General features: G+C 43.8%; 2 long non-coding RNA genes across 3 annotated transcripts in view; one reads left to right on the plus strand and one right to left on the minus strand.

Moving 5' to 3' along the window:
* Positions 1-852: 852 nt before the first annotated feature.
* Positions 853-13,981, minus strand: LOC134945021 (uncharacterized). The gene is made up of 3 exons (XR_010182021.1): positions 13,193-13,981; positions 10,775-10,999; positions 853-2,989 (listed from the first exon to the last, which is right to left on the minus strand). It is a non-coding gene; the product is annotated as an uncharacterized LOC134945021 (long non-coding RNA).
* Positions 13,398-27,708, plus strand: part of LOC134945020 (uncharacterized) — a 78,630-nt gene continuing 64,319 nt past the window's right edge. For both annotated transcript variants that reach the window (XR_010182019.1, XR_010182020.1), the window contains exons 1-2: positions 13,398-13,827; positions 20,244-20,282. This is a non-coding gene — a long non-coding RNA (uncharacterized LOC134945020). The remainder of the gene's footprint in view (positions 13,828-20,243; positions 20,283-27,708) is intronic.

The raw sequence follows: 27,708 nt of genomic DNA on the forward strand, positions 1-27,708 counted from the left end.
ACTACAGATTATTATTAGAGAGTGCACCACTTATGTTACAGGTGTAGGTGGTTTCATGTCACCAGAAGATAAATGCAGCTTGTTCGGATCCATAATAACTCAATTTAGACTTTTTAGAGTTAGACCAAATGACCCATACTGGCCAGGTGTGTCTCCCATGGAATAATATCACAATAATATCACCTTGCACCTTGCATGAGGCTGGAAGTAGTATAGAGTGTAACTCAGCTGGTCTACATACTGTATATAAAGGCCAAATACCACTGACTCATCACAAAATCACCAGAACCATGAGGACTATGAACTTGAAATTTGGACAGTAGCTTTTGTTTTGTGATGAATGCACCCACTAAGAAGGGATTTTTCAAAAGTCTACCGCCAAAGGGGTGAAAAGGGGCGAAAAAATTATTCAATATCTCGTAATCCAGATAAGATTTCAATTTGGTTTTTGCATACAAGCGTTACCAAATTAAGTGCCAAAGTAGGTGTATATATTTTTAGCAGCATACAGGAAACAAAGAAATCACCACTATGTCCTTTGGCGCCCTTCTATAGATAATCCAAACAGAATCCACCAAGTGAGATGTGTCTTCAATGCTAGAGGTTCCTTGAGGTCATCTTTAAATGACCTCAAAAAAACATAAAAGAATGTCATAGTGTATCATACATTCACAGTCCCCAGATGTAGATAGTGCAGTTTTCTCCCTACCAGATTTGGTGGTCTACAGATATAATGTAGACAATCGCACATTCATAGGAGCAGGTATCCCCCAATTTTAAATACTTCTTCTCTATAGGGGTGTCAATTCCACTCCACCGTACATATGAGATGAGAAAAAAAGCTTCCAATAGTGTATTTATCATTTTAATCACATTCATAAAATGACATACGAACTAAAACAGTATGAATATACTCTCACCAGATGGTTTGATCTACTGTAAAAAGGTAGACAATAGTGCAGTTAACAAAGAATATCCCAGGCATCCCCCAGATATCCCAGTCCACCGGCAGGTGATGAATTAGTCCAGTCACAGTCCTCCTCAGGCAACGCGTTTCGATACACAGTGCATCTTCCTCAAGGTCTGAGCTTATGAATCGCCCTCCTGCATGGATATTTCTTCTGGTCTAACCAGTGGGTAAATCAGTGTTTGGAGCTGGGACTGAACTCAGACCATTTAGAAACATTCCCTTCATTATTTCCATATCAGTTTTCTCCTTCAAAACCCCTGCACTTAGATCCCTTGTTTGTAGTGAGTAGTAAAAGTGAGGGGAAATCAGGACCGTGCCTACTACATGTGGCACTCATTTTGTGGGATTGAATGTACAGTATGCTCACGATCCACCCAACTCCTCCCGTGGGCTGGTTTCTATGGGGGCTACTAAAATGTGAAGTTTATCAAGCCATTGAAAAGTTTGGCCCCAGCACCTAATGCCATCTTCAGATGGGCTACTCTAACGCATTTTATACAAGAGAAGGATACAGATGCACAGCCTGATGGCTGATAGAGGTAGCTGCTGTATCTCTTTGCTTCTACCCTTTGCTGACAGGGATTTCTTGGAATCTCTGTCCCGACACTCCAACTTTGAAAATGAGTGTGAAAATGATCACATCAAATCAGTGGATTGTGATAAATATGCCCAGAAGGGTTTATAGACTGGATAATGGGTGTAGCAGGTGATAAAAGCTATGATTTCATCAGCACACTGAAGTGTTCAGTAAATGAAAAATGTCACCTTTTATTGTGACTTTTTTTATATTTATACGACTCTGGTTCAGTCAGCAATATAACAAGACCTCTCACGTGTGTATTGTTCTATCTTTCTTTCTGATTTTCCACCAGGCCACAAACAGGTAGATCACTGCTTGCCCTCATGGCAATTAGACTGGGCCTCATATCCGTTGTACTATCCCAACATCAGTTGTCAGATGGTGGGGCTGACGGAAACATGATCAAACATTGAGATGTTTAGTGTGATTTGATTTCTGTGTCCTAAGGACACATCAGCAGCTTAAATTCATCACCAGCTTGTTGAGGTGTACAATGATAACATCAAGTCACAAAAACAGGTTTGGGTTTCGTGCCCCGCCTTTGATAACTCCAGAAAAGACGTTCAAGATAAGCAGTGATCCGGCCGGCCAAGCAAGTCCACCAAAGATGACAATGTCAAGGGCTGATTCAGAAGGACAAACGCATTCTAGTGATATTGCCGATGCACTGAACATCTCAGTGGGTTCTGTGCTCAAAATCGTTCATGAGCAACTGGGGTTCAGATGATTGACACAGATTTGTTCTATGCCAGGAAAATGTCCTTGGAAGTACTATTGAAACAAATGCTTAGACAAGTATGGGGACTATGTGGAAAATGATTGTGTTCCATGGCCATATTATTGATTATACGTATATGTATGACTTGAATAAATGTATGCAATGAGAGGTCTTGTTACTTTATTTATTAAACCACCCTCATATTTACATTCAGGTGTAAGAACACTTCACCTGTGGTCACCTGTACTCTGTCCCTCCCATCCTGTTCTAAGCTGATAACTATGAAATACATTAGCAAATAATAGAATTACTGAGGGTGTAATCAGTTTACAGAGATTCCTATGTGCCAATGAAAGACGTGGTAACTGTTGTTTGTTTGCAGACCAGGAACAAGCCAGATAAATGAATTCACAGCTGATCTGTTCATGTGTCCCTTCCCAGGGGAAATGCAGTGGGATAAATGACTGTTCTTTTTCCCCTTATTTCACTAGCCTATTTTTTTGTACATTGTTTCCGGGAGATATGGTATTAAAAGAAGAGGTGGGTGTGACTACACTGCACCATTTGCTTCAAGTGGACAGGGGAAGTTGTATGATGACATCAATGTCATGTTTCTGTGAGCAGGCTTTTATGATGCCATTAGTGTCATAACTTGGTGGGGTTGTAGCAGCAATGTCTGAAGAATACAGGATCGTGTCACACTGCTGACCAACTAACAGTTCTGGATAAAGGGAAATGGGAAAAGGATTATCTTCTGCACTAGTTAATCAATTGCTACTACTATTAATCATATATGATCTCCAATTTCAATATTATAAACTAATTCTCCATCTACCAATAGGGGGTGCCATCATAGACAATAAAGGTAGAAAATGACAAAGTAAAGAAAAGGATTGTCTCTTTGTTGGTGCACTAAAGAAGAAAAGTGTATGTCTAAAATGTAACTTTTAATGTTGTCAGTTAAAATACCTCACGGTGTGAATAATATAAGACAATACATATATAAATAAAAGATATATATGTCAAGATTATTAAAAATGGTTCACTGTGTACTATTATTGATTCCAAATGATTTTTTATGTATTTCCACCCTGGTAATTATGTATAAGACTGTAGTCAATGGTCACGTGGTAATTACCTTTTAGAGCTCCTTAATACGAGTCAATCAAAAATATATCCACCAGGGACCAATCCTAAATTACTAATATGATTCCTGACATGGTAAAGAATTTTTTTTTTTATTGACTCACATTAAGAAGCTCTAAAAGGTAATTACCACGTGACCATTGACTACAGTCTTATAGATAATTACCAGGGTGGAAACTTTAAAAAATCATTTGGAATCAATAATAGTACACAGTGAACCATTTTTAATAATCTTGATGACATATATATATTTTATTTCTATATGTATTGTCTTATATTATTCACACCGTGAGGTATTTTAATTGACAACATTAAAAGTTACATTTTAGACATACACTTTACTTCTTTAGTGCGCCAACAAAGAGACAATCCTTTTCTTTACATCGTCATGACCAACCAACAGGTAAATGGCCCTACCTCACTGGTAAGTCATGAGTTTTTCTGGATTTTCCCTGAGAGGAATAGTAAGGATAACTCTCTGATCCCCGCCAAGCCCCCCATCCCCCCCACCCTATGGTCTACATGTGCAGTAAGACCTCAGAACGCAGAATTCTTATCTGAAAAGCTGTCCTTTGCATTTTGAATCCCAATTGTACATACATATGGTGGTGCATGCCAAACTTTATTGGTGTGTGCCACCATTACTATAATATAAGCAAAGTGATTCGCACCAGTGTATAAAAAATAAATATAATAAAATCTGTGTGTGTTTATGGCCAGTCTGTGCCACCGCGTTAATAATATAAGAACTGTGTGAGTTGCAGTGTGACGTTGTTGTCCATTGATAAAAAAAATATATATAAATAATACAAATAAAATAAATAGTGTGTGTTCTGGGCCAAGCAGTGGCATTGTGTTATAATAACGCTCAGTAGGTGCCGTACCACCCACCATGGTAATAATATAAGCGCTGTGAGTCGATATGGATCACGATCAGTCAATGGAAGAGCAGGATCAGTAACCAAATACTAATGTTGTGGCTGCTGCCAGTCAACATCTACTAAAGCCAGTGTTAAAGGGAATAGAGGGTTTAAGAAAGGGCATCTGAAATCAAAACAATATTTCACAATACAGGGAAAGTTTACTGGCAAAAAACATAAAATTGGCAACATGCCATACACCACATGTACTGGCAAGGAAAGGCTTAGGCCTTGACCTTTAGTTATGATTGCAGGTTCTAGAACTGCTATCAGTCAGGCATATTCTTCTGTAACCTCACATGATGATACAACACCTTCTCATTAGGAAGAGGTGTCAAATATAAAACAGAAAAATCAGTGCAGAAAAAAAACACTAAGGCTGAAGAACACACTGTTCTAAAAAAATCACAAATCCCTGAGAAGAGTCTATGTTAGCTATGTGTGAGGAGTCTGACATTTCTGATACTGTACTCATAGAGAAGCCTCTTGCATCATTACTGCACCCTCTGCAAATGTAGGGATGAGCAGCACAAGTATAGATGGTGAAATAGAAATTGAAGATACCACTGTGGAAGTGCAACAGGATGAGGGGGATATTTGTGTAGCTGACGTCATTAATGAGGATGTTGATGATGAGGATGTTATTTATGTAAGTCAGGCACCAGTCGCTGCTGTTCTTGCCCATGATGAGAAGAAGGCTATTGTCATGCCAGGGCATAAGACCCAAAAATCCACCTCACATGTGTGGAATTATTTTTACTCAAATCCTGAGAACAAGTGTCAAGCCATCTGCAGTGTTTATAAAGCAAGTAGATGTAGGGACGTTAACCATATAGGAACCTCCTCCCTGTTACGTATCTTGCAGAGAGTTCATGAAAATCTGCAAGACCCCATCTCTCAGGTAGATTCCAGCTCCTGCAAACTCCACCGCCAACACCTTTTTCATCAATATCCTCATTAATGATCACAAGTAGTCCTCTTGCATCCAATTTGCTAAGGCTAACTGACTCCTCCCCTATCCAGGATTTCTCAGACAAATTCTTGAGTACTAGGCCTGCTGCTGCTCTGCTGGGGGAAGGGGGGGGGGGTGAATCTTCTTCCCAGAAGTGGACTAAGAAGACTACTGGTAGTTTCAAACAAAAATTTACTGTAAAATAATGCTTACAAGTATAAAAGTTGCCATCCAGTTGCACAGTAGATTACTGAAATCAAAACGGCTATGCTAGCATTAGATCTGTGGCCAATCAGGGGCGTATCTACCCATTGGCCAGGATGGCATTCGCCAGGGGTGCCAGGCAAGGAGGGGGCGCCACCTGGTGGTGCCACCCGCAGCCAAAGGATAGAAAAGTGGTACTGTCAGACTGTACCTGGTGAGAGTCTGTTACTGCTGGAGCGGCACCGGCGTCCGGCAGCACCGCACTTGTAATCAGACTCAAAATAAACAACAGCTCCCATCAGCCCTTGTTGCTGGGAGCTCCCGACAGCAAGGGAGCCGCACCGGCAGTAACAGACTCTCACCAGGTACACGGCAATTGTTATATAGCACAGTGCTATAGATCTATTTGTTGTTGAAGATAATAAAAAAGTGTCAGTGTTTGGGAGAAGGGACTGTGGTACCTGGAAAACTACAAGATTTTCATGCATGTTAGATGTAAGTAAGTAGTAAGTAAGTGAAAACTTTAACTTGTTGAGTGTAGTAAAGAAAATACAAATCTTACCTATTTCAACTAGGCCAGGTTCAAGGAAATGTATATCAGTTAATTGTATAATTGGTCATTTTATCTTGGAAGTGATGGCACCCTGATGTTTCTTCTAACAGGAAGTACTTCTACCATCCAACTAATGGTGTTTGGTTAAATGCTGGGTCCATTTGAGGCTCATCTTACAGCATCTCATTAGCATTTCATTTGAGATGCAGTCAAGATGCCAGCGTTTGGCATCCCGGCGGTCGAAAAGCTGATGCCAGCCTCCCTGAAACTGCTCGGAATGCTGATGCTGGCATCCCAATATAGATAGCGATGCAGAATGGCAAAATTTGAATCGAGTTGGTGTCAAAGTCTCCACTGGCAAGCCGCATGGGAGGGTTAGGTTTAGGCTGCAGGGAGGGAGATTAGGAACGGTGGGTTAGGGTTAGGCACCACTGAAGAGGCTGGGCGGGGCGGGTTAGGGTCAGTCTGTGGGAATGGTGGGTAAGGGGTAGGGGGGAGGTATGGTGTAACGTGAATATGAGACACTACTGTGCGGTGTAATGTGAATGAGGGACACTATTGTGTGGCTTCATTTGAATTGGGGTACTATTGTGTCCACGCCCTTCCCCCACAAGACCATGCCCCATTTCCAATACTCACACCTTATTTCAAACGTGTGGTGGGGGTGGGGGTGGGGTGCCAGCCTCTGACTTTGCCAGGCGCGCTCGGACCCATACAGACACCCCTGTGGCCAATATCTGCCATTAATTCATCTTATTTTAGACAGTTAACTGAGGTCCTGTGTCCCCACTAATAAATTTAAACTCGGTTCCATTTTACCTGAAAAGCAACTCTTTGAATGTGTGGCACCACAGAGACAGTTGTCTATATCTCTTTCAAATATACAGTAAATGACAGTGTGTGCAACCTGATGGCTCATTTGGCTGGTACAGCTGGGGTTAAAGGATGGACCAGAGCCAGGTCATATGTCAAGTTGTGAGGTGTCAGGGTCCAATTGGACAGAGATGGAGAGAGTAAGCAGAGCCTTGTGGGAAGAAGAGCGTGGTGGCACATGTTGTTGGATAGAGGCCATTGAAGGCCCTGAATGTGTGGTGTCGAGTAAAGCTGGAGAGCTTATTTGGCGTGCACCGGGTGGTCACATGAAGCACAGGAGAGTGGCGCTGCAGAGTTAAGGCAGCTGGATTGTGAGTGTGGGGAACCGGGAGAGCGGGTGTGAGACTTCTCAGCCAGGGACCAGACACCACCAGGCCTATGCAGAGGTGCAGATGCTGTGGCCATTTTGACAGGGCTGAAACTGCTAAGACAGATTCCAGGAGAGAGTAACCTGTAAGGTTCAGAGCGAGTAACAGAGACTGTTTGTTTTGCGTACAGCAGGAAGGTGAGGTGCTAAGCCCTATTGTCCATTGTTACACACATACCCTTGTCTGAGAATCTCACACAGTGACCTCCTGTTTAAACACAGTATTAACCAGTACAGAGACACTAATTGTGAGAAGTACTTCATAGAGAATGAGCTGTTTTAGAGTTATTTGTTCCAAGAGATAATTACTACAGAGACAGTTGCTTGTTAGAGATTCTATGACACCTTCGTTATCTACATCCTAATACATCATTGCAGTCCAGTGACATTCACTTGCCAATCCCAGGATCAATATTTCTTCTAAAAATGCAGTTATACCACAGCCCCCATTGTAAGACTGTGGCACTGTAGGCTCTCCATTTCTTGTGCAACAAGTCCAGTTATACCACAGTCCCTCCCCATTGCTATACTGTGGCACTGTAGGATCAATGACCTCCAACGTATATTGCTGGTGAAGACTGGGACCTTTTTTTTTAGTATCAAGGATATTTAAAAAAGTAGCAACTGAAATTGAAAACTATATTCTTAATCACCTTCACTGTTTTTCTTGTCATATCATTTTTCTTAGAATATTCATATATCTGTAATTAGATTGATTGAAACTCCTGAATTTTTGCATGTCCCAGTGTATTGTGAGCAGTAACTAAATTGATTTTCTTGTAATCTTCCACCTTTGTAATTGTTTTCTCCCATTTTCATTATTGTGGTTATCCAATTCTTGCTGTATACCTTGTGGCCTAATAAAAGAACTTCCTGTTGGAGATTGCTGTCAGTGAATCACTGTTGCGTATCAATCTATCCTACCTCTCTGAATCTGATTCAATGAACAAGGTATGGGGGGAACTTTTTAGGGAAAGGATCAATCACCTGGCCGCCAAACATATGTGATACCTCTTCTAACCACTTAGACACCTGCCAACACCAAGGATTTACACCTGTACCAGGATGTTAAGAAAAACTAATTCTTGGTCTACAAAATGCTAATGTACCCACTGTCCACTTAACAACAGATATGTGGACAAGCGGTACTGGTCAAAGCAAAGATTACACAACTGTGACAGCCCACTGGGTGGATGTATCACCTTCAGCAGCAGCAGCAGCAGCAGCAGTATTTAACACAAAACGCTAGCTCATTTACATGTACATTACTCCCTATATCACTGACTTCACTAAGAGGTATACTGCACATGTCTACCTGTTAAAAAAACTAAGAGATGTCATAACAAAATGGTTTACTCTGCAAGGACTCTAAGGATTTGTCATTTCTGATAATGCCACATATATTGTGAGAGCATTACAACTTGGTGAATTTTATCATGTCCCACATTTTGCACAAACAATCAACTTAGTGGTACAATTTTTTTTTAAATGACAGGGGTGTGTAGGAGATGCTATATGTGGGACAACAATTTTGGGGACATTTTTAGCATTCAGCAACAGCATGTAGGAGATTATAGCAGCTGTAGAAACAGTAGAATTCCACCCTTTATATGCTTCAGAAAATGGATGAACAACAGCAAGCCATCCAAGCATACACAACAAGCCATGACATAGAAAGAGGATGGGGGATGTACCTTAGTCCAGTATGGTGAAGAATTCGTTCCATTTCATGCAAAGTACTGAAACCAATTGAAGTAGTAACCTATGAAGTCAGTTGGATCAAGAGATTCCCTTAATTAAACTAATGGAAAGGCAGTTCGAGAAACTGAAGGAGGAGATGAAATTAAGTATTTTTGCTAAATATGTTGGACTAATAGATCAAGTTATTTATTCACTTCCCCAGGACCAAATGGTTGTCAACATCTTGAAATTGAATCACTACATTTTGGCGAGCATACTTGATACTAGGTTTAAGTCATACACAATGGCTTTCTTTCCAACTGACACAGATCTTAAGAAATAAAAAGTTCTTCTTGTGAGCAAATTGGAAGCTCAAGTGGCACATGACACAATGATGACTCCGCCTTCTGTTTCTCCTGCAACTGCTACTGCCAGGAAAAAATGTAAGCTTCCTAAGAGACCCACTGGTGATGAGTCCACTCAGTGCACAATAGTAACACAACATTTTGATATCTAGTCAGGTCTCAAAGAATTGCCCAACATTAGTGACACTTCTACTGTAACTATTCGCAGAATGGTGGAAGATTATTTTAATGACAGTGTACAAATTATCATGTCAGACAATCCCTTTGACTACTGGGAGGAAAAAGGCTAATTGGAACCCATTGTACAAACTTGCTTTTGTGTACTTAAACTGCCCACACTCCAGTGAGTACTAGGAAAGAGTTTTTTGCACAGCTGGGAACCTTATAAATAATCAGCATAGGACGCTACTTCCTCATAATGTGTAAAAAATGATGAGAGTGATAAAGACTTCTTCCAACTGTACAGATAATTAAAACACCATGTGCTATCATTGGTAGCTTGTTTTGTGGGGCCCAAACAAACCAAGCAATTCAGCCACAAAAGTGGCAGTTTTTGTCACTGAAGTGCTTGGTTTGTAAAACTGTGCTTGCCCTTTTTAATATCCAACATAATTCCAAGCACAGTTCCATCTAGCACCACTTTTATTTTCTGCCACTTCTATGTGGCAATGTTTTATAGATGTGCTATAAACTGCCGCGTGTTTGTGCCGCTGCTCTATCGGTTAGTAACCAGCCAGCTCGCTGCAGCCTTTGACCAATATTGGTGAAAACAATATTATGAGTTGTGAAGTGGACATAAGTGACTGGAAATTAATGTTATTAAGGTTAAAAAATACTGTAGGAACAAAAACAAGCCCAAATTACATGATTTTTTTTAGCATTTTTTAAAAAACAATACAGATCCAAAACCAAAGCATGTGAGGGTGGTTTTGCCAAATTAGAACCAGGGCCGAAACTAGGATTTTCAGTACCCAGGGCAAGTCAGTAATATGGCACCCCCCCCCCCAAAAAAAAAAGAAATAAAATAAAATAAAAATGTATGTATATATATATATATATATATATATATAAATAAACAAATAAATGAGAATTAAAAAAATGACAAAAAGTAATAGGTAAATAAAAAAATAAACAAAATAAATTCAAGCTACGCCACGCAGTAGTGCAACCTTAGTCTCATTACACTGAGATTGGTGTGCGCCCTGCCGAGAGAAAGATACAATACAATAGGTTCTATAAAAAAAAATAAACACTTTAATATTCTCTATGTAATTATATTGGTAGCATATTATTAGAGTTTAAAGTAGCAAAATATATGATATAGGGTTTGATATTTTAAACTGTAAGGAATATTAAGCTACCAATATAATTAAATAATTGAGAATATTAAAGTGTTTATTATTGTATAGAACCTATTTTTTATAGAAAATTTTTCAAAAGACTCACCATCAGCTGCTGTCACTGTCTATCTCCCATGGCGGTGGCATCCTTCTCCTCACTCCTGGACGGCGGTGCTGCTGTGTACTGCTGCTCCTCCCTCTCTAAGTCTGGCCCCGACGTGACGTCATGACATCAGGTCCCAGTTTACACTGCTCTTGCCAAGAGGCGGATCTGTTTGACAGCCGACAGTACCTTGTTGCTTCTGTTAGTAGGTCAGTGGGACTCCATCGCCTTCAGCAGAAATGGAGGAAAGGTAAGGCGGTGAGGAAGAGACAAGTGGAAGAAAAAAGGGGGTGGCTGGAGGGGGAGGGGGACATGTAGACATACACACTGCAGCTGGAGGGGGTACATGGAGACATACATTCTGGTTACAGGGGGAAGTGGACAGACACAAGTCGGCCGGACGGGGGATATAGAGACATAGTGACTGGTGGTGGTGGGGGGTGATGAACATAGTGGTGACTGGGCTGGGGAAAGGGGGACATGGAGACTTACACATTGGTGACTGGGTGGAGACGTAAAAACTGGTGACAGGGAGGAGGGGGGCTTGGAGACATACACATTGGTGACTACGGGAGGGGATAAGGGAACATAGAAATGTACCACACTGGTGACTGGGGGAGGGGGAAGGGGGACATGGAGATGATGGAGGAGCACATAGTGACATACACATTGGTGACTGGGGGAGGGGGGACATGAATAAATACACACTACGACCAAAGGGGGAACATGGAGAAATATACACTGGGGCTGGTGGGACATATACGCTTGTGTTGGGGGGGCTGGAGACATACACTGGTGACTAGGGTGAGGGGGGTTGTGGTGACATAGATACACTTGTGACTGGTGAAGACAGAAATTTACAGTGCTCAGAGAGCAGGACAGGGGCAGAGGTGCTCGGAGCCTCAGACAGGAACTGAGCATAGAGGAGAGGAAGAGCACAGGTTTGCTGGAGCATTACTCTTACCAGTGTGGCCAACTGTGTGGTCCGACTGCTGAACTGATGAGCCCCTGCTAGCCACGGTCCTGCTAGCCTTCTTCCGACAGTGCTCATCCTCCTTTCCCCACAGGCCCACCCGGCAGCCGCACTGCTCAGAGAGGAGGGGCGGAGACTCAGGAGGGACATTAGAAGCACATTGGTGGCTGATCCCGGGGGTGGGAGCGGCCACCATGCTGGAGGAAGTAGGCGGGCGTCTGGCACTGCTGCTGTGCTGCTCACACAAGTCTGCAGTTACGGGCAGTCAGCAGCTGGTGTGTGCGGGGGCGGCTGATGCGGCTTATTAGATCTATGGACGCCGCCATTGGTACAGTCCATATACCGTCAATGCCGCCCTCCTCAGTGCTGCTGCTGGCTGCGGGAGGGGATCGCTGCATTGGGGGTACTGGTTGGAGGATTTTGCGCCCCCCTCATTGCGGCGCCCGGGGCACGTGACCCCTTGGCCCCCCCCCTAGTTACGGCCCAGTTAGAACCAACACACGTAATTAATACATACTGTATCCTAAACCAAACCAAAACATGGGGGTTGGCGCACATCTCTGCATATGGGCCCAGCATTCAGGAGACAATCTTAAACAGTCTTTTTCCACCCAGTAGTCAAAGGGATTGTCTGACATGATCATTTGTACACTGTCATTAAAATCCCCTATGGGGAAGGTAACACAAAATGGAGTTTGAAGTGGTAGAGGATGGGTTAGGCAATTCCAAAGCTGTAGAGTAGCATCCAAACTAAACTATAATACCCCAAAAGAGGACAGGAATAGCTAGTTTGTGCAAATGAAAGCTCACAAAGTAGCCTATTGTATTGAACAACATCTACATTTTCTAATTTATTGTTTATTTATATAGCACCACCAATTTACGCAGCACTGTGCAGAGAATATTTGTCATTCACATCAGTCTCTGCCTCTATAGGAGATTACAGTGTAAATTCCTTAGCACAGAAGCATGCAACATACACACACACACACACACACACACACACACACACACACACACACACACACACACATATGTTAGGGTTAATTTTTATCAGAATTTAACTAACCTATTGTACCACTATATTACTGGAATATGAAGGGTGGGGGGTGGGACTGGAGCATAAATAGGAGGGCCATATGTAACCACCCTTTACCATTAGTTGATGTCACCAGCAGATGGGTGGTTATGGTAATATTGAGTGCCTCCACCCAAGCTAAATTTCTAGGCTTGCTTCGCTAAGTCCAGGGGATATGGATATTCAGTCAGTCACTGTTGCTGTTACTTGAGTATGTAAGTAAGGAAAGCCTTTCGTTATACTGTGGCATTACACATAGTACCGAGTCTATAGTTTGTAGTTTATTAGTTTGTTGCCACACTTGCTATAAATTGTTATACTGATACATTCGCCAGTTCTCCAACAAAATAAATATAAATGATACAGTCACCTTAATGTTTGCTGTAATATTTGTTGCCCATTCCTTATAATATGGTGGTAATTGGTAAGTTTGATCTGGTAAATCCTCTCTCCCTGGCACTAAAGCTGAATTGGATCACTTATCTCCCCCAGCCTCTTGCTGGCATGAAGACTCACTAGCAGATGTACTCTGGTCCTCTCACAGTATGACAGTTACTGTGCCAGTTATGCGCTGCCTGCGTATATCTATGTCCTCTCAAGCTGCTGCTCCCTTTTTCCTGCTTAACACTGTAGGATGTGGGGCTTGCATCAATGCAGGCTTCTATCAATGCTGTGCCTGTTCTGGTGCGGAGCTGCTGTCACTGGCCTGGGCTATCAGCTGTGTCTAATGAAGTGACCAGCATACACTGTACTATTGTACTGTACTCACACAAGAGGCAGGTTGCTGGTGCTGTCACTCAGAGGAGGAACCGCAGCTCGGGGACGCGTCAATCCAACAGTCTCCGTCCTCAGTCTTCCCCTCCGTGGCGTCCCTGCATCACCGCCTGTCTCCGTCCTCTGCCTTTGCTGTCTTTGCTGTGGCAGCTCAGCTGCTGGCTGGCTATATACATCCCCTTTGTGACACTCGATGTGCTCTGGGTCCAAACACCCCACCGCTCCTATCGGGTAAGTAAGTCAGCGTGAGTTTCTGTGAGTCGGGGTCAGATGCCTCCTGGTCCGGCACAACAATCTCCTCCGTCCCGATCCTGAACCTCTCCTAGCTCCAACCGACACAGCAGACCCCCCGCGCTCTGCTCCCTGCAGCACTATATATCCCCTCTCCTCCAGTAACGGCCAACTGCTCCTCTTGCGGGTGCCTGCCCAGGGCTCGTGGTGTCTTTTTCTTGAACCTTCTATTCACATGAATAAATAGTCCCTTCAATCTATGTTAATGCATTTTTCGCATTATAGTTCATTCAATAAATAATAAATAAATAATATACATACAATAAAGAATATATATATATATATATATATATATACATACACAATCCCTATGTGGTGATAAACTTGCACCCGTGCAGTGTAATCACCACCCTCAAATACTTGTGAAATTATTTCATTTATTTCATTTCCTGTCTCCTTTCGACTTTATACATATATACTTCCAAAATACAGCCACCCGTATACTAAATTAGAGTGCAACACTCTAGGAACAACTCTTGGTACCCCTAATTCATCATAGGTAAGTATATAAGGGGGTTGACAGACTCTTATTGGCCTTCCTTCGACCTCAGATTGTTCATTTCCTCCCTCATTCAATGGACCTCCTCTACCTATAGTGCTATTGTCGACCTCACTTTCACTTTCATTCCCATTAGTGTCCTCCCTAATATACATATACTCTGCACTATCGTTCTCGTTCTCAGTCATGTTATCTACAGTATACTCAGAACTAGGACTATCCTTAGTTAGGGATTTAAAGGGCCTTGTAGTATCCCCAACCTTTAGAGACGACCCCTCTAGCGCAGTAGTATTTACATCTTTATAATAGTATCCCAAACTTTCCATCTCCTCTTCTTCCGAACTTTCCTGGTCGTCTCTGTCGACTTGCATTTGTGGGCCTATCATTCCTTCTTTAGATCTCCTTTTATTAGAATGATTTTCCCGCTTAGTATAAGGTCCCAACCGAACTTCCTGTCCAATCGGGAGTAAATGTTGACGATGGTACGTAAGCAAAGGGTGTTCCCCATTTTCTGGTTTAATCCAATACACAGGTAAATCATGGAATTTCTCCACCACAACATAGGGTTCCTCTTTCCAGCAATTAGCTATTTTAAACTTTTTCTGCAATCCAAGGTGTATTAACAGTACCCTATCTCCTGGAGCTAAAACTTGATTTCTCACTTTCCTGTCATAATGCACTTTGTTCTTCTCTCCCAGTTTCTTGGCAGATTCATTTACTAACTCATAGGCCAATTTCAATTCCTCCCTCAAGTTTTCCATGTACTTAGAGTGAGAAGGGAAAGTTTTCACATCAGGAGATACTCCCAGGCACACATCAATAGGCAATTTAGCCTCTCTCCCAAACATGAGGAAATATGGAGACATTCCAGTAGCTTCATTTCATGTACAATTATAAGCAGGCACTAATCTATTGATATGCCTTTTCCATTTGACTTTATCTAAGGGATTTAGGGTTCCTAGCATATTTAATAACGTGCGATTAAACCTCTCAGGTTGAGGCTCTCCTTGCGGGTGATATGGGGTAGTCCTAGATTTTTCAATTTCACAAGTTGCACACAGTTCTTTTATAAGTTTGCTTTCGAAATCCCTCCCTTGATCGGAATGCAGTCTATTGGGTAGTCCATAATGAATAAATAACCTGTCCCATAGGGTAGTGGCCACTGTTGAAGCTTTGTGGTTGGGTGTTACATAAGCTTGCGCATAGCGAGTGAAATGGTCCGTCACAACAAGTACATTACACTTTTTTCCAGGTTCAACTTCTAGGGATAAGTAGTCTATACACACTAGATCCATGGGGCCAATACTTTGGATTGTGATTAATGGAGCGGTTTTTGTAGGTAAGGATTTCCTTGTTATGCAATTCCCACAGGTCTTGCAGTATTCTTCTATTTCAACTTTCATATTTGGCCAATAAAACCTATCAGTTATCAACCCCATGGTTTTATCAATTCCTGCATGTCCATGGTCATCGTACAGGGCTTTTAATACTTGGCCTCGATGCTTCTGAGGAAGTACAAGTTGGAATTTTCCTCTCCCATTCACTTTTGGTCGGTTCCGGTATAGGATCCCTTTGTTAAATAACAAATTCTTTCTTTGTCTTTCTAACAGTTGACTATCCCTAGCCCATTCTTGGGGTATGGGTACTGTTGCACTTCCTGTCACCTTAGATATTACATATCCTATACAGGGGTCATGCTTCTGATACTTTTGCAATTGGCGAGGCCTAACTTTAGATATTCCCTCAAGCTCCATGTTTCTGATCCAGCAATAAGATAATGGTATAGCCTGCCCTGTAGCTCCCAGGCTGCTTAATAATTCCGGTGTTTCATTACCACTCCTTATATGATTAACAAGGTGACACATCCCTTTTATTTCTCCTGCTGGCACTTCTATCCATTCTTCTTCTGTATCATCAGGTGATTGGTTAGGTATCATGGACAAGGAATCAGCATCTGTATTTGTATTACCGGGTCGATATCTGATCCTGAAATCATACAATGTTAGAGCCAACAGCCAGCGGTGACCAGTGGCATCTAGCCTCGCTGTACTCTGTATGTAGGTAAGTGGGTTATTATCTGTATGGACTTCAAAGCAAGCGCCATATAGATAGTCATGAAACTTTTCAACTATGCACCATTTCAAGGCCAGAAACTCCAACTTATGAGTTGGATACCTTTTTTCGCTTTTTGACAACCCCCTACTTATGAATGCTATTGGTCTTAATTTGTTTTGGTGTGGTTGATATTATACTCCCCCTATACCGTCTTGAGAAGCATCTGTATGCAGTGTATACGGTAAGTTAGGGTCTGCATATGCTAAAACAGGAGCATTGGTCAAGCATTATTTTAGCTCTCCAAAGGCTCTCTCACATTGAGGGCTCCACCTTTCTCCAAATGGCTCACTTGGCTGAAAGTAACTCTCTGAGGTTGATCCCGGCTTTTTCTGTAATAGGGTCTTCTTCTTCCAAACTGGTGGGTATCCTTTTGTAAGATCAGTCAAGGGCTTAGCTATTTTTGAATATCCCGGAATGAACTTCTGGTAATACCCACAAAAACCTAGGAAAGAGCGCAAGTCTTTCAATTTAGTGGGACGGGGCCACTTATCCACTACTTCCACCTTAGCTGGATCAGTGGCTACCCCTTCATGGCTGACGATGTGACCTAAATACTTTATAGAAGACTGACATAAGTGACATTTGTCCAAAGACAATTTCAACCCTCCTTCAATCAGCCGGTCTATCACTCTAAGTAAGCGGTGATTGTGTTCTTCCAGGGAATTTCTGAAAACTATTATATCATCCAGATATACTAACACCTCACGGTAGTTCATATCCCCAACTACCTTGTCCATAGTTCACTGGAAAGTTGCGGGAGCTCCTTTGATTCCCTGAGGCATCATCAAAAATTCAAAAAACCCCAGAGGGCAAATGAATGCAGTCTTCTCTCTATCGCTAGAGCACATCTGGTAGAAACCACTCCTTAAGTCCAGAACTGAAAACCTATTACTGCCTTGAAGGCAGTCCAAAGCATCATCAATTTTGGGAACAGTATATTGGTCCAGTACAGTCCGTTGGTTCAATGTTCTATAATCCACGCACATACGGATGTTCCCATTTTTTTTCCTGGCAATAACAATGGACTTCTGGACTCAATAATGACTTGATTCTCTAATAGTCCTTTTAAATTTGTTCTAATGTCATCAAAATCTGCTGGAGCGATCCTATGGGATCGTTCACGGAAAGGGGTGTCATTGGTTAGTTTGATTGGATGCGCCACTCCTTTAGCTTTTCCTAGGTCCCATTCTTCCGCTGAGAAAGCTTGAGCCCTCTTCACTAATTCTCGTATCAAAGCATCCTTCTCAGGGTCCGAGATATCACTACCCTTGAAACACTGATCATAGTCATTTTCGCAGATAGGAGAAACTTTTATTGGCCTTTCAGCAGTTTCAGGTTTTAAGCATGCTGATTCTTCATTGGTGTGAACAACCAAGGTGCTTATACTGGCCTTTCTGTCTTCTTCCCTACACCAATCAGTCAATGCTTGATATAATTGGGTATTTGTTCCCACAATAATGGGGAGGTTTTCTCTGCCTTCAGGAATTTCAGGGCATATAATGCAATAAATGGGATCCGACTGGTTCCCTCAATCCCATCTCGCTCAAACTCCAGGGTAACATTAACATAACCCAAATAGGGATACTTCTCCGCACTGAGTCCCCATATAACCAATCCAGACAATGACTGTATCGTCACATCAGGGATGTTCATTCGATACCATGATTCAAAAATTTTAGACACCTGTGAACCGCTATCCAATAAAACTTCACAGTTTTTTCCATTTATTCTAGCTTCTCTCATAGGGATGGGTCCCAATAAACCTTCTGGGATGTCTCCATTCCACCATGAGCTCTCCATGGCACATCTTCCAATTTCTAGGGGGCTGGTGAGGGGACCACTGACCTCCCCCTCTCATTTCCCTGTCCTGTGCCTTCTCCAGTCTCATCCCTACTATTATTATCATCGTTACTGCTATTGCCCCTAATCTGGTTGCATTCAATAGCCTGGTGACCATATCGTCCACATTTGAAGCATCCTCTGGTATTCCTATTTCCTCGTCCTGTTCCTCTGGTCGCATTGCCTCGGTAGGGGACGTTAGCGTTAACACCTTGAGTAGCAATGAAGTGTTCTATCTTTTTATTTTGCTCCTCCAATAGTTTAAAAAAAATAATCCTCAAATGGGTTAGATTTAGATTCCATAGTAGGCACCACCACCTTTACCTTTTTATGGTACGGTCTCTCATTTCAATTAAAGTCTCTTCTTGCTTTACCTCCTTCATTAAATCATTAAAACTAGGAGTAACTATACGAGCCTCAGAACAACGGAATTTCTGTGCTGCAGGGTCTGCAGTCAAGGCACCTCTCAGTAGCTGTTTCATTCGACTGGCATCCACTTCGGTTTTCTGCAATCCTCCTTTATCTACTACAGATGTATCCACCGTTATCTTGAGTAGTTTTCTGTGCCTGGTCACAACATGACTTATTAGCATAAACCCTTCATCTATTGTTCTCAACTGCAATACAATACAGAGAACAATACAGCAGGAGATTAAGTCATTACAGCAGGGGATTAAGTCTGACTGGCCAGTCACAGTTAATCCTATTAACCGTCAAGATAAATGTGGATACACCTGTATTTTATACAATAGTCTATCTAACCTGTATAAGAAAGTGCTTAATTTTTCTCCCGTTTCCTGGAAAGTGTGATGCATTCTTGATACTAGATCCTCTACATCCTCCATGGTTCCATAAGCATAGTCAAGAGCTTCAAAATATGTTTCGATGGTTGCATTCGGGTTACTCCACCTAACCGCTTGTATTACGCCCATCGCTGGTCCCCTCAAACTACCACTCTTTTTTTTTATGTGGTCCGGACACTGCCACACCTCGGTCTGTTGTTTAGCTGATTCTTTCCAGGATTCATACGTTTCTTCCCCATGGGGTACTGGCTGGATTCCTGAAAAAAGGCGTAACCTCCTGTAGCTCCCTTCATAATGCCACCTCTTAAGCTGTGTGACCACCCGATCCATTATGGACTCAAACTGACCTGCTAATCGGTCTTCACTATTCTTGGATGCATTTGGTGTATCACTCCCTTCTTTCTTTACATCCTTTGATCTAGGAGAACTACTACCCGCTCCATCTGCAGATGACAGTTGAGGGTTGTAGTGAGCACTGTGATCATCTTCTTCTTGCCCACTCAGAAGACTAGACCATAGAATATTCTATTTTCTTCCTGAGTCTTTACCTGCTATTATCCTACTGGGAATTAAACTTGCATCTAAGTCTTTTTCAGTTTCTATGAGTATAGCACAGATTTCTCCCAACTCTCCTCCTCTCCACTTGTCCACTATTTGAGGTTCAAAAACTCCATACAATGTCCTGACCTGTGATAGTATATCACTGTCAGAAAATTCTGAAAAATGTCCTTTTATCCTGAAACACCTTTGGGGATTTTTCCCTTTCTGCTGGCACCACAGATACATATCCTCTCTAGTAACACAATCCGTATCTCTACGTGCTATTATAGCCTAGTCTTCTAAACTAACAAACTAACCCGGGATCTCAGCAGTGCCTCCAGTTGTAACCACCCTTTACCCTCAGTTGATGTCACCATCAGATGGGTGGTTATGGTAATATTGAGTGCCTCCAACCAAGCTAAATTTCTAGGCTCGCTTGGGTAAGCCTAAATCACATATACTCATATACTTGAATGGAAGGAGTATTAAACTAATATGGCGTATAGACAGAAAAATCAAATTACACACATAGTTTTAATTACCTTCCCTTTCTTTTTCAGGTTATCAACTTCGTCAACTTCCAACTGAAAGCTTCATCAGTAAGTATAATTTTAATTCAAGAAGAGTTTTATTAAAATCAGCAAAAGTAGTACAGTGAGATCAGTTTACAATTTAAATGTAAGAATATTCCTTCACTGCATTCCCTTCTGCTTCCTATCCAGAGTATATTTGCATGCATTACAAAAAATACATAAAAAATATACAGTGTTGCCAAAAATACACTGTAGAATGTATGAATATATTGGCAAGTACGTGAATACCCGGGTATTTTAGTCAGCACGAGTGAGTTTTACCAGTAAACACGTATCTAACTGCAGTACCAACGTTGGGGCCCTTGAAGTGAAAATATATCCTTGTATCCGTGTCCTCTGAATTTATTAGAGGGCAATTAGTGCAGTTTAAGTTTGTTTCCTCTCTGTGGCTTATTCCTTTTCCATAAGCTACTGTAAGTCGGTAAGTCCAGAGGATATGGATATTCAGTAAGTCACTGTTGCTGTTACTTGAGTATGTAAGTAAGGAAAGCCTTTTGTTATACTGTGGCATCACACATAGTACCGAGTCTATAGTTTGTAGTTTATTAGTTTGTTGCCAGCTGTGTGCCCCATCGATATTCCCCTCTTCCTTCCCCGTTACCCTCTCACTTGGTCTGGTTTGGTGACCCCTCCTGCTCTGTCAACGTCGCAACGCATGATGTTGCGCGACCCTTCCATGCTGTTTCTGCTGCAGCTGAGGAGCATAGCATCCCAGAGTCCAGGAAAATCACCTCCCGCCGGGCACACCTTGACAGCAACCGCCACCCACAGCCCCACTGCTGTTCCCTGGCTGTGGTAAGCTCCTCCTGGCTCCTGGCACCCACACTGTTGGTGTGTGTGTGTGTATATATATATATATATATATATATATACATATACACACCAACAGTATGGGTGCCAGGACCCAGGAGGAGCTCACCACAGCCATATATATGTATATTGTAACAAGCGACCTTCCACCAGACAAGACGCTGACAGAGTTGTATGAAAGAAAAGCAGTCCATTTACTTCCACAGCATAGTAAACAGACATTTCACAGCAAGTTCAATGGGCACCTTAATTAGGCACCAGTTCACAAACAGCATGTACACAATCTCAGGCTCCCTGTCTCTAACCCACTGGCCCGCCCTCTATCGCCTGGCCACTTGTTGGCATCAGGAGCCCTGAGCCCTTGCCTTAACGAGCTTTATAAAAGTGTGGCACAGGTGTGCCTGATTGCTGGGAGCACTTGCTCCAATGCCTGGACCGGACCTGCATGGATCGGATCTCATGTATGAAATTGCAGGGTATTTCTGTGTATCAACAGCAACACAATACTATAATTTTCAACTGCCAGATAATCTTTGACACAACATTAAAGAGACAACCTGCGGTGTTCCAACACCTCCATGGCGCTTCCTATTGGTCCAGTCCTAAACCCAGGTCGCCTTAGCCTGGGCACCCGTTGTGCCCTGCAAACACCTGGGGTGGCATCCGGACTGGACTGCCACATATGCTCCCCCTAAGCTTCGAGCCTACAGGTGAAGCTGAGTCCTTCTTTGGTGCACATACCTGCTCGCCAATCTCAGCAGGCATACCCCTTTTCGGGTCAGTCTGTATCCGAGTCCTCCTCCCCCCTCTAGCTTCACCCCACAGGGCGCTGCACCTTTTGAGGAGAGGAACTTCCTTGAAAGGGCATCCGCATTGCCCTGTAATCCTCCTGCTCTGTGCTGGACCTTGAAGCGGTAGGGCTGGAGGGCAAGGAACCACCGTGTTACCCGGGCGTTGGTCTCCTTATTTAGGCACATCCATTGGAGCGGAGCGTGATCGGTGATTAAGGTGAACTCCCATCCCAGGAGATAGTACCTCAGAGTCTCTACTGCCCACTTGATAGTCAGGCATTCCTGCTCTACTGTGGCATATTGCTGTTCCCTAGGCAGTAGTTTCTTGCTGAGGTAGAGGACGGGATTCTCTTCCCCACCTACCTCCTGAGACAAGACTACTCCAAGGCCTGTTCCTGAAGCATCCGTCTGCAGGATGAACCTTTTACCAAAGTCCGGGGCTATCAACACTGGTGCTTTACACAGGGCACTTTTTAAGTCCTTCCAGGCCTCATGTACCTGGAACGTCCACACAAGCTTATCCGGAATTTGCTTTTTCAAGCAATCAGTAAGAGGAGCTGGCCTGGTGGCAAAGTTCGGGACAAACTTGCGGTAATATTCCACTAGGCCCAAGAAGGCCCTGAGTTGGGGTTTCCTCTCAGGCCTTGGCCAGGCAGCAACCGCCTCCACCTTATTGACCTGAGGTTTGATTTGGTCCTGGCCCACCACGTACCCCAAGTACTTAGCCTCCGACATAAGTATACAGATGTGGATAAATCCACAGGGAACCAGCGCTCAAACCCTATTTGTAGTGGTGAATGATACGGTTATAAAGTGAAACTAAAATCAATAATGAAAAAGCAGGTAATATACTTAGGGTTGTTTATTCTAAGATGCTGAGATACTTTCTTTCCCAACAGGTATAAATTCGGTTTAAAAGTCAGTCAGTGATTGGGGCACGCTCCTGGTTTGAGCTTAAATTCTGAAGTGCAAGGTTCAATTGAAAGAACAAATGCTGTAAAGTCGAAAAAAAGAAAAAGAAAAAAAGAAAAAGAAAAATGCCACAAAATAATAATAATGATAATATGTACTAAAGTCCAAACGGTTTACAAGTCTATACAGACTGCGGCGTCCCGCTAATCTGTGCTCTGAAGTGAAGGATTCTCTTGTGAAGCGATGAACAGTTGACAGCGGTAGTGTATGCTTTGGTTAGAGTGGAGAATAAGGACCCTGGACTGGCGCTATTCCTCCTGCAGCACGTCCCACAGTAGAGCGCCCGAATCAGGCCCGCTCTGTGGGGCCGCTGACCTGTGGTGTGCGCCTGTCACAGAGGCGAAGTGGACACGGCCGGAGCTCTCCGAGCGGCTGGCCGCGCCTCTCCTCCTCCTACAGGGACTTACCTTCTCCCTTCCCCTCCGCCTTCCACTCTCCGCTGTCTCGGGCTTCTTCTGTCGCCTGGCAACCGGTTGCTTCCGGAACTCCGGATCACGTGACCGGATGGTTTTGCGGAAAGGATTAGCAGTACTGTCTTTCTTTGTAGTGAATATTCGTCCTCAGTCCAATGTAGTATAGGTGGGTAGCTCCAAAGCGTTTCGACCTGTTAGGGACCCTTACAGCATTTGTTCTTTCAATTGAACCTTGCACTTCAGAATTTAAGCTCAAACCAGGAGCGTGCCCCAATCACTGATTGACTTTTAAACCGAATTTATACCTGTTGGGAAAGAAAGTATCTCAGCATCTTAGAATAAACAACCCTAAGTATATTACCTGCTTTTTCATTATTGATTTTAGTTTCACTTTATAACCGTATCATTCACCACTACAAATAGGGTTTGAGCGCTGGTTCCCTGTGAATTTATCCACATCTGTATACTTACCATTTAAGGGGGGGCGGGACACCCCTCATTACCAGCAGCACACCCCGCCTCAGACTAACACCTCAGTGCGCAGAGAACCCATTTCCGTATATTAGCCTCCGACATACCTATCACACACTTCTCTGGGTTGGCTACGAGGCCGTGGAAGTGCAGAGACTTCAATACGGCTTCCACTTTGGCCAGATGAGACTCCCAGTCGTCGCTGAAGATAACAATGTCATCTAGGTACGCGGCTGCGTACTTTCGGTGGGGCTGGAGGAGCTTATTCATAGCCCGCTGGAACGTGGCCGGGGTCCCGTAAAGACCAAATGGCAAGACTCGATACTGAAACAGGCTTTCTGGGGTGGAAAAAGCCGTTTTCGCCTTGGCAGCCTCGGTGAGGGGAATCTGCCAATAGCCTTTAGTAAGGTAAAGAGTAACATAGTAACATACATAGTAACATAGTATCTAAGGTTGAAAAAAGACAATTGTCCATCGGGTTCAACCTATTTGTGGTCTCCTATGCACGATTATTTTGTATAAAATATTGACTGAAGTTGCTGACTGCTGTTCCGATTAACCCCTCTTTTTTATAATAACCATAGTGCGTGACTATGCCCCGTAACCCTGGATATCCTTATCCATTAGGAATTTATCTAACCCATTCTTAAAGGTGTTGACTGAGTTGGCCATTACAACTCCCTCAGGCAGGGAATTCCAAATACGTATCGTCCTTACCGTAAAAAGGCCTTTACGCCGTATTGTGTGGAATCTCCTCTCCTCTAACCTGAGCGAGTGTCCACGAGTTCTCTGTGTTGATCTAACCAAAAACAGGTCCTGCGCAAGATCTGTATATTGTCCCCTAATATATTTGTAAATGTTGATCATGTCCCCTCTTAATCTCCTCTTTTCCAGTGTAAACATGCCTAGTCTTGCAAGCCTTTCCTCGTATTCCAGCGTCTCCATACCCTTAATTAGTTTGGTCGCCCGCCTTTGAACCTTTTCTAGCTCCAGGATATCCTTTTTGTAGTAAGGTGCCCAGAATTGTACACAGTATTCAAGGTGTGGCCTCACAAGTGATTTATATAACGAGAGTATAATACTCTCGTCCCTAGCATCAATTCCCCGTTTTATGCATGCTAATATCTTATTAGCCTTCTTTGCTGCAGTCCTACTTTGGGTACTACTGCTTAGTTTGCTATCTATGAGGACACCTAAGTCCTTTTCCAGTACAGAATCCCCTAATTTTACCCCATTTAGTAGGTAGGTGTTATTTTTGTTCTTGTTACCACAGTGCATTACCTTACACTTGTCTGTATTGAAGCGCATTCTCCATTTCGCTGCCCAAGCTTCTAATTTAACTAAGTCATTCTGTAGCGACTCAAGTGGTCAAGTATTGGCTCTGGGCCAGCTGCTATATCATCTCATCAACACGTGGTATTGGATAGGCATCAAATTTAGATACTTGGTTTAACCTGCGGAAGTCGTTGCAGAACTGCAGTGCTCCGGACGGCTTGGGAACCAGCACTATGGGGTTATTCCACCCGCTGGTGGACTCTTCAATAACCCCCAGGTGAAACATGTCCTTCACTTCCTTGCGTACTGCGTCCCTTTTAGCCTCAGATATCCGGTACGGCCGCAGATTGACCACTACCCCCGGAGGAGTAACGATATTGTGCTCAATGATCTTTGTCCTGCCTGGAATCGCCGAAAAGACATAAATTTCTCCTGACCATGTCTTGAGCTTGATGTGTCATGACCTCGTCAAGCAATCTGTCAATTGGGACCACGCATGCCGAGATCTTGGCCACTCTTGCAGTTGCTGTCTCTGAGATTTCCTTCCAAGGCTTCAGCAGATTTATATGATAGATCTGTGTAAGCTTTCGCTTTCCCGGTTGGCTCACACGATAAGTCACTGGTCCCACAGCCTTGAGCACTGTATATGACCCTTGCCAATGGGCAAAAAGCTTGCCCTCCACTGTGGGTTCCAGGACCAAGACCTTGTCTCCAGAGTTAAAACTCAATTTCTCAGCTGGGACATCATAATGACGTTTCTGCCTAGACTGGGCCTGAGTCATATGGTCCCTGACCAACGGAGCTATCTGCTGGAAACACCCGTAGAGCTGGTGAACGAACTGTACTACATTTGGTTCCGGGGACATCTGTTGTTCCCATCCCTCCTTTAGGAGGTCCAGGATTCCACAGGGCTGTCTGCCGTACAACAGCTCAAAGGGGCTGAAGCCCATAAAGGACTGGGGAACCGCTCGGATGGCGAACATCAGAAAAGGTAGGAGCTGGTCCCAATCACTTTTGTCCTGGCCGGCTGCCCTGCTGAGCATCTGCTTGTGTGCGCGGTGAAAACGTTCCACCAAGCCATCAGTCTGGGGATGATACACTGAGGTGCGAATCTTCTTAACCCTAAGCAGCCGATATAAGTCGCTCATCAGCCGGGATATGAGGAGGGTCCCCTGGTCAGTGAGGACCTCCTTGGGTATGCCCAGGCTGGAGAAGATCAGCAACAGTTCTTTGGCAATGGTTGCTGTCTTCATATTTCTTAGAGGGATGGCTTCAGGGTATCGTGTGGCATAATCTAAGATATACTGATGTCCCCTTGCTGATTTTTCTACTGGCCCCACAATATCCATCCCAATCCTTTCAAAGGGAATGGAAATTACCAGAAGAGGGATGAGGGGAGCTCTGTATTGGGGCTTTGGTGCGGTACGCTGGCAGATGGGACAATCCAGACAGTAATTTGCTACCGATGCTCGGATTCCCGGCCAGTAAAAGCGCTGCTGTATACTCTGCAGAGTCTTCTCCTCCCCAAAATGTCCTCCCCACAACTGTGACTGGGCAGCTTCTAGGACCAGGGGCTGATGGACCCGTGGTACTATAAGCTGCTCAACTTTCTTGCCCCATTCCTCGACAACCCGATATAGTAAATCCTTCTCTACTATGAAATAAGGGCCGTGCCCCCCCATCCCCCCCCTGGGTAAGGGCAAATACATTTTCCCATTATAAGTACAAATGTTCTGGAAAGCATTCGCGAGGTTCGGGTCTTCCTGCTGGTCTCGTCCGAAATCCTGAAGTGACATGACAGTTCTTAATGTCCTTTTGTCACTCGCCTCCTCCAGATCGATCGGCTCTTCTGGCATAGACGTACCGGTTCCACACACACACACTTGGTTCCTGAGGACTTACTCGACCTTCGAGTCACGAAGGCTGGGAGACGAAGGCAGCTCCTCAAGTTGAAACGCCAACAGTTCCGATAGGCCAGGGAAATTTCGCCCCAGGATCAAAGGATAGGGCGAGCGCAGGGTTACGGCTACCACCAGCTGGATTGTCCGCCCCGATGTTGTACTGGAACCGCACTCTGGGATACTTGTGAGTGGCACCATGGACGCAGAGCACCTCAACCGCAGTAAGACCTTGTCAGCGCCTTCAGGGACCGTCCCCGCGGAGATAATTGACAATTCACTCCCGGTATCGACAAGCTCCTGGACTGGCCGTGCTGCGATCTGGAGGGTCACCTGGAATCGGGAAGACACAGACAGCCCCTTGCTTCCGACACAGCTGTAGGCTGGTTGCCCTGATTCCCTGCTCCACACGCCATAGGCACAGGTTGTTTGGTACAGTCCTGTGGCCCTGCTTCCCGCACTCATAGCAGATGACTGCATTGGTCCGGGCCACTTCTTCTGGAGTTTGATGTGTCCGGGGTCTTGGGACTGGTGAAGTCTCTTGGTCAAAGGGCTTAGCCATTTCCCCCAGCGCAACATATCTCTCCATTGAGGCGGCTAGGTCCTCCATATTTTGAGGGTTAGCCTGGAGAACCCACCTCTGCATGCCTCTGTCTAAGACCTGCACACAGTTGTCTATGGCAATGGTCTCCTCCACTTGGGCAGTCATATTATTTTCTGGCTGAAGCCAAGACCTCGCCATTTTTAGCAGTTCAGCTAGCTGGATTCGAGAATTCTCTGTCAAGGTCCAACGCCAGTCCTG

Source organism: Pseudophryne corroboree, chromosome 7, assembly GCF_028390025.1.
Source record: "Pseudophryne corroboree isolate aPseCor3 chromosome 7, aPseCor3.hap2, whole genome shotgun sequence".
Classification (NCBI taxonomy): Eukaryota; Metazoa; Chordata; class Amphibia; order Anura; family Myobatrachidae; genus Pseudophryne; species Pseudophryne corroboree.